Here is an 8,291-nt window from a genome sequence, read left to right as displayed (position 1 = left end):
TACCCTGAGCTAGTTGGTTAAGCCAAACAACAACTTGGAGAGTTGGAAGATAAAGCTTGTCTGACTTAGTTCATGTTAAGGGATATCTTTGTGTGTGTGTGTGTGTGTGTGTGTGTGTGTGTGTTGAAGAAAGATGATATCTCCATCGATTGGTCCTCGTGATCAGTTGTTGGATCTATTGCCTTGTCAAAACTTTGACTTGAGTATGGGCTATTGTCAACTCAAATCAGAACCAACAATGTTCGTAATGTTGTCTTACTCGTAGTTGATCCCTCGAGCATACACCATTACATCTTTGGTCTGACCAATGCTATCACCGTGTTTACATGATGGTGGAAGTCCAGTGATATGGAAGCTCCGATGAGTTGTTGTTGAGCCCATCAGCATCATTTTGTCTCCCCCATGATTCATGTTGAACATTACACTAGTATTGGAAACTTTGTAAGCATTGCCTTCATATTCCGTTCATGAGGTATACGTTTGGATGAAAGGAGTGACCTCCTCTAATTCACGTGCATTTGATGTAAGTTGTCGCCGTGAATTCGAGAAAGCTTGTTTTTGCTTCCTTCGGAACCATCCCAAGTCAGTCCTGCATATGTGCGAAGTATTCTATGGTTTGAAGACTTGCAACCTTCAGCCCATATGTATTCCCTAGCACCACAAGCCACTGATTGATTTGCTCAAGGAAAAGGAGTTGCTGCACGAATACTAGTTTATGCACAAGACTTCGATATCCTCGTTGATGGTGCCCCACCTAAACTCGGTAGTGTTTTAGTATAAGACTACTACATGATCATGCTTGTCTGGGACAATGTGTTCACATGTATGTAGCAGAACCAGCTCATGTTTTGGAGCTTGCTATCGTGGTTCATTCCCCGAGAATCTCGCAACTCCGTCTCGTCGGTTTGTGTTGCAAACTTCCTTTCCAGACAGGCTGTCTGAAATATCCTGTTTCCAACCAGATCTGAATCTTAGGCAGATATGATGATTGGAACATTCCCAACATTTGCATTTTGTTCCCAGCTTGCACCCCATTGTGCCAATTTCCCATGGTTTGTCCTTCTCAGCAGTTGTTTTCAAGGATCACTACACCACAACACTAATGTAAGGACAGAAAAACTACCGGGAGAAGCCTCTTTAAAGGGCAGACAAACTGCCGGGACTGTGGTTCTCCCGGCAGATAGAACCGCCACGAGAACGGCTGCCGGGGATTACTCCTCCTGGCAGATAAACTTCTCCCGGCAGTTTTTCTGCCTTGACACATGTATTTGCCGGCAGTTCGTTTTCTCCCGGCAGATTGTTCGGAGCACGTGCAACTGCAATTACCGGCAGTTAAACCGCCTGTACAAGCATGTTCACCCGGCAGATATTATGCCAGCTTGTTGACTTCACTAGCGAAATGTTCTAGGCATCCCTATTATGTAATATCCATCCATTCTATATATATATATATCTACGCAATCAGGACATAGCACAAAATTTATACATGCACTTCAAAGTAACATATAGGCCTCATCGAAAACCTTAAACTTCATTCGATAATCATAACGACCATATATAAAGAGGTTGTGCCACAAAAGAAGTACATATATATGTTTGCCACACAACAAAAATAAAGTAGTGCCACTAGAGATGTACATATGTTTCTAGATGTGTGCCACACAACCTAAATGAGCTAATTAACAACCACCAAAATGAGCAGAGAAAGTCTCAAGTTCAACAAACAAAACACAGGTCATTATCACTCCACCAACTTAATTTTAGGTCTTCCAAATCTTCAGCAGCTTAAAGATCTTCCAAACCTTAGTGAACTTGTGCAGCTTTGGGAAACCTGCAATAGATCAGAAGATGTTACATATAACAGTTGCAGTCAAAACTCAACGAAGATGTTACAACAATCGCATATAACAGCCGCTTATGTTCTAAAATATAGAGCAACCAGTAACATCTCTTGAGTAATCTCTTCTATAGTAGAGAACATGTCCTGGACATCAACATGTCCATTTTTTATCATCTTAATAGTAGCAAGCTTATCTTCTCATCAAAATGTAGTGTGCAAAGTTTGTACAAATATTAACGGGAAGATGTTACAACAATCACATACAATGTCCGCATGCCGACATACAACAACCACATATGTTCTGAAACATAGAGCAACTAGTAACATCTCTAGAGTAATCTCTACTTTAGTAGAGAACATATCCTGGACATCAACATGTCCATTTTTTATCATCTTGACAGTAGCAAGCTTATCTTACTTCTCATCCAGATATAGTGTGCAAAGTCTGTACAAATATTAACAGCAAGTAGGTGTGCCTATCTTGTACAATAAAAGTGAGGCTATCCCTGTACCAAAGTAAAGCAAACAGAATTGATGACCATTTTGATTGTTTTATACATTTTGAAGCACAAGCACAAGGTCACGATCACACACTGAACATTAAACAAGCAAATTTTGAAGCTACTGTGCTGAACAAGCACATATGCAAAATTATAGCATCTTATTTTCACTTGGTACTATTTCTCTACCAGAACGGATCAAGTGTTTAGTTGTGCTTCTTAAAATTCCGTATGTCGTATACCTTGGCTTCTTCAAAGTAATACAATTAAACATTAGTATTGGAACCTACAGATTCAGTGTGCTAGTGCAGTCTCTAGTTGGCCCTGATATTGAGACTGACCTTGGATATAAGTTGATTTATTTTGAGTTCCTATATGAAGTTGGCACAACATAATAGGATAATGAATCTGGACATCTATAAATGACGATATCATTTTGTGGTTTTGCGTGGTACCGTGTTCCTTAGAGCAATGACGACAACTATGCTTACAGACTTCCTGCATCCAGAACATGAAGCTGAACTACATTTCTCCTATTGAAGAATCTGATGAAGGGGTGTATTGGGAGTATCGTGATTTTCAATGAAGCATTGCACAAACAAGCCTTTTAATTTCTGCTCCCTCTTTGCAGGAGCTATTAAAGTTGAGTTACATAAATGATTCGCTGGCTACACAAAATAAGAGGGGAACTAGCTGGAGCATATATTTCAGGATCTTTTAATGGGGAGTTGTTTAGTTTCCTGGTTCCATGCTTTTGTTGTACAAGTTACAAACGAAGGTCCCCTAAAATGGTACGACCTCCATCCCAAAATAAGTGTATCAACTTTGTACTAACTTTAGTATAAAGTTGTACTAAAGTTATGAGACATGTTTTGGGACGAAGGGAGTATCTGAATAGTGGACAAGACCATGGATTTACAAATCCAGTGAAACACTAGGAACATTTGGTTTAATAAATATTTTTTATTGGTTCACTTTCCTACATCTCGCACAACAACTTGAATTAGCCTAGAAAAATAGACCAAGGCTTTTGACAAACAAACAAACAAACAAGCTGAAATACTTCATGTACATGAAACAAAGAGGATCCAGTTATGAGAAATGAATCAAATGAAAGTTGTGAGCGTGGAATCCAATGAAAATCATTTTTCTACATGGTAGAGTCTATCGTGTACATGAAAGAAAGATGAACCAATTGAAGTTTATATTTGTAACCATATTTATTCAACTGACCTCTCTACAAATTCATGGCTGATGGACACAAAAGCACACTTCTAAAGAACTATAATGATCTGTTTGAATTACTAATTAATAATATATACTGGAATCAGGAGCTCAAGTTTCCTGGACACAAGTTAACCATGTAGCAACCAAATGAGCAAAGCATTACTATCTGTCCTTGATAGTACACACTAATGTAAATATTCAGCCAAGAAAACATGTATGTTACCTCCTCAGCTTGCTTGTGGTCGCAACCCATTGCTGCATTTGCCATTAACTGACTTCCAACTGCATACATAGAAGCAAAAGAGTTTTAAGCAATCAACCATGATAGTCATTGTATATTTAATCATAGGACCTAAGCTTACATGATTGTAAGGCCATGCAATACATCGTATAACATACGAAAGAAAGTGTACTTCTATTAATAGGGAAAAATCTAATAACAAAATGCATACCATTATTAACTAGTACAGGCAAGGAGAAATACAATACAGACCATGAATACAATCTAGCACAGAAGAAAGAGTGAATTGAAACATGTCATTTCAGGAAATGCAAACACTAAAATAGTAGTAAGAATATCATTATATATATCATGGGAATAGCAAAGAAATATCACCGATGATTAAGAAGCAGAGGATGTGGTGGTGCTCTGGCGATGATGTAGAGGACGTACACGGCACTACTCAGGCAAGGAAGTAGAGGCAAGGCAACGCTGGTTGGGGCAAGGAGGTAACATGCTAATGTTGTCACATAGTCTAATCTAACATCAAACTAAAAATACCATGTAAGAAGAGCAATCTACCATATATTATATTGAAATGAACAAAGTAAGCTCGCACAAGAAGCAGTTATGACTCGTCATTTTGGTGCACTCCAGGGGGTGGTCATGGTGTACTCACATCAATATGAACGATGACCAAACTTCAAATCTACGACTAGACTGCAGTTGACACGACCGTATATAATTTACTACTGTGGTCACTAATGTTTCAGTAGATACTGATGATATAAGAGCGCTCCTTGGCCAGTGGGTTGTCTCCTGGTGTTGTTCCTTCACTAATACCACTATTCAAGAATTCACCCGATTAATCAGTTAACGGGCCAGTTAATCACTACTCATAGCATGGACGAATCGAATAACACCTATTCGTCGTGTTAACTTGTCAGGCCAATTAATTGGCCAGTTAGACCGATTAATCAGTTGTCATGTCGATTAATCCGTGGTGACTCATTAATGGGTGGGCAAACAAAGCCCAAAATTTTGGCACATAACCCCTTCCGGCCCCATGCCGCTCCTTAATAGATAGGATTAATAATTTTACCTCCTGTCTATGCTTTTCATATGTGTATGGCAGCATATTTTGGTATACTACATAGCTGGGAGCATGAGAGTATGGTATAATACATTAAAAAATCTAGATATATGTTGGCAAGTTTCTATTCAATCTACCGATTAATGGTCGACCGATTAATCCAGTTAATAGGCTGATTCACCGATTAATCGCTACTCCTAAACTGACCGAGCAGCTACCAGTTAACGATTTCTTGAACATTGACTAATACTGCAATTATTACATGTGAATCATTATAAAGTACATAAAGACTCCCAACAGATCAATACAAGCAAAAATTGTAGCAACATAAACTGCATCTGTATAAAGTGCATAAAGGCTCCCAACAGATCAATACAAGCAAAAATTAGCAACAGAAAGTTCCTGTTTTTGCTTCAAGAAATCATAATCTAGTGAAGGCATGAACTGTGGAGAAGGTGCAGCTTACCGGAGGAGCTCCTTGGTGCTCGGGTGAGCTTGTGCGGAGGGCCAGCTTGGGGGAGGAAGCTCGCGAGGAGGGTGGTAGCTGATAAACGACGGCGTACAGCGAAGGAGGATGGTCACCGGTGGAGTGGCTCGGCGATGTGATGCTCCGTGTCAATTGGTGCTCGGCAGTGCCGCTCTGTTGTGGTTGGGGGCGACGGCGGCAGTGGTCTGGGTGGAGGAAGCAACAGTGGGTGCTTGTGGCGGCAGAGGAGCTAGGATGGTGGGGGGCGACGGCGTCAGTGGTCTGGGTGGAGGCCGCAGCGGTGCATTGGTTGGGGCGGTGGACGGGCTGCGGTGGTGGGGGGCGACGGCGGTGGTGGATCCGGTTGGGGCGGAGGGAGGGGCTGCGGTGTTGGGGGTGACAGCGGAGGGATCAGATGGTCGGGGGCATCGGCGATCTGGTGATTTCGGGATGGCGATGGCTAGAGGACGGCCGGCGGCGGAAGGTCGGATGGTTGGGGGCGGCGGCGCTCTGGTGTAGGGCACGGGTGGGTTGGGATTTGGGGGCCAGCGATGTGTGTGGTATGGTGCGGAGGACCGGCGCGTCTAAGTTTCTTTTGGGCCAAATTCTTTGTCACCCTAGCGAGCGCTTAGGGCCCAAACTTTTCATTGTCGCGCCAAAGGCGGTCCCGGCAGAATATGGGTCGTTTTCTAGTTTTTCCGGCAGATGATGGGCCCTAGATTGTACCGGCAGTTCATGTGCCCTCGTTGCTCGAGTTCTCCCGGCAGTTTGCTTGCCCTAAGATGCTTGTACCGGCAGAAATTAATGTCCTGGCAGTTTATTTGCCCTTGGTTGGGTATTTCTCCCAGCAGTTAACTGCCGCCAATCAAGTGTTGTGGTGTAGTGGATCATCTTCAAAAGTGGACTTACCATGGGTCCCATACATTTCTGGTGATAAGCAAAAGTCATCCATTGCGTTGTCTTCCACAAGGTAGTCTACATCATCCATCCTAGTCCGAGTATGCCATTTCTTCGAGCTCTTTCAAACGATCAATTGTAAATTGCCTTAAGCTGGTATGAAGAGTTTCAATGATCTATGGATCAAAAGTAATTCTTTTTTCCACTTAAGGGAACAATCCAACGAGTCACCTTTGCCAAGGTGCCCCATTACGGGATCATGGCAATTATTTCCTCGCCACCTTGACACCATCCACCATCTTTCTAAGCGTGGAATTGTTGCCCACCAAATCAAATCCCGTCGTTTGTTCTTCCATCCCTCTCGATGTGTTTTGTGTCTCAACTCGATATGTTTCAACATCTCATTCCGCGAGTTGATTTTGTATAGCTCGATCTTCGAGAAGATCAATCCTAGTAGAGTTTCTTTCCATCGTCATCGCGTGGATGAAGATCTCGCAAGCAAAGATGCCAAGATCAATATGACACAAGGAGTCGACATCTTTAAGAAGGGCAATTGGATCATGAAGACTGTGATAGTTTTGTGACCCCTCTATCTTCTTACTTTACGTCTTGAATCTCGGGATGAGATTCCTGTTTAATGGGGGTGAGTTGTCACAGCCCTAGAGATTGATTGCAATTTTCATAAGCATTCATGTCATCATGTTTAAATTTAATAAATTTGAAATGGGGATTGATAAACCCTAGCACAAATGCAATTCAAATAGGTTTAACCAAAATATTTTCAATGACCTCAAAATATCCTTTTAAAATGTTCATGATTTATGGAAAAAGGTGAAAGCCTCTACCAGAGATGATGCATATTTTTCCAGGAAATTTTGGTCATTGAATTAAATCATTATGGTATTTCAGTTGGAGTTTAAAAGTTACCATTAAATATTGGTTGCTCCAAATATTCTGAAATTTATTGTGTGGTTTGAAAATAATTCAAATATTCCTCACAAAAATTTACAGAATTAACCAAAGTGTTTTGGTTGGTATTTTATTTGCAAACATAAAGCAGAGAAATAGAAAAACAGAAAAGAATTAGAAAAGAGAGAGAGAGAGAGAGAGAGAGAGAGAGAGAGAGAGAGAAAACCCACCTGAGGTTACCTGCACAACTCACCTGGTGGCCCACTTATCTGGCCCAGCCCACCAGAGTCGCCACCGTCTCCCACCTCGCGCCAGAAGGACGCGCCCGGCCACCTCCTCCCTCCTTGCCTACCTGGCTCCTCCTCGACGCGTCCGGACGACGCCACACGATCCCCAGAGCCGTCTGGCTCTCCCTCTCTCTCCCCCGAACGCTCTCCCCCTCCTCTATTCTTCCCGCCCGAACGCCTTCGTCGCCACCGCTCGCCACCACCGTGGACACCGCCATCCCGGTGACGCCCTGAGATGCCCAAGAGCTCCGCCTAGTACCCCTCTTCCTCCTCGTTGAGTTGTGCAACGCCGGACGCCCCCGAGCGCCTCCACGCCATTTTCTTCAACCTCCCGACGCCGGAGATCTCCATCACCGCCCCGCTTGCTCTGGCCCCTCCCCGAGCCCACTGACCAACCCTGCGGAACCGTTGTGAGCTCCTACGCCCCTCGCACCTCTCCTCATCGACGCGTTCGTCCTCTAGCCATGTTTTCCACCTCAGCCGAAGCTCGCTGCCACCGTCCATGGAGCCACCGCAGCCACAGCTGCTGCCACCCGCGTCCGAGCTCATCAGCATGCCCAGCGCACCCCTAGGAGTACGATGCACTCACCAGCTCCTCCCCTGGTGCTCCGTAGCCCCGTTTCCATCGATGTCCGAACTTCGGCCGCCGCCTTTGAGCTCGCCGCCGTCGATTTAGGTCGCCCCCAGTGAAACTGATTGCTCCACTAGATGCGCGCGGACGCCAGCTCGTCGTAGCTCCAAACCGCGCGCAAATCACCACCTGTAGCACTGTCCCGAGCAACTCCGGCGTGCCACCGCCGTGCCTTTGGTCGCCGACATCAACTGCTGGCGTGGCGTCGGATTAGTTAGCAC

The 8,291-nt window shown here is 43.9% G+C and overlaps 1 long non-coding RNA gene across 1 annotated transcript; it reads right to left on the bottom strand.

The window, feature by feature from the left end:
- Window positions 1-1,518: 1,518 nt before the first annotated feature.
- LOC119354549 lies at window positions 1,519-5,931 on the bottom strand. Its single transcript, XR_005171033.1, has 4 exons — window positions 5,347-5,931; window positions 4,184-4,338; window positions 3,791-3,849; window positions 1,519-1,831 (listed from the first exon to the last, which is right to left on the bottom strand). It is a non-coding gene; the product is annotated as an uncharacterized LOC119354549 (long non-coding RNA).
- Between the last annotated feature and the right edge of the window lie 2,360 nt (window positions 5,932-8,291).

Source organism: Triticum dicoccoides, chromosome 2A (genome assembly GCF_002162155.2).
Source record: "Triticum dicoccoides isolate Atlit2015 ecotype Zavitan chromosome 2A, WEW_v2.0, whole genome shotgun sequence".
Classification (NCBI taxonomy): domain Eukaryota; kingdom Viridiplantae; phylum Streptophyta; class Magnoliopsida; order Poales; family Poaceae; genus Triticum; species Triticum dicoccoides.
Note: the sequence above shows the minus strand (reverse complement) of the source record. Positions and strands in the feature narration are given on the sequence as shown.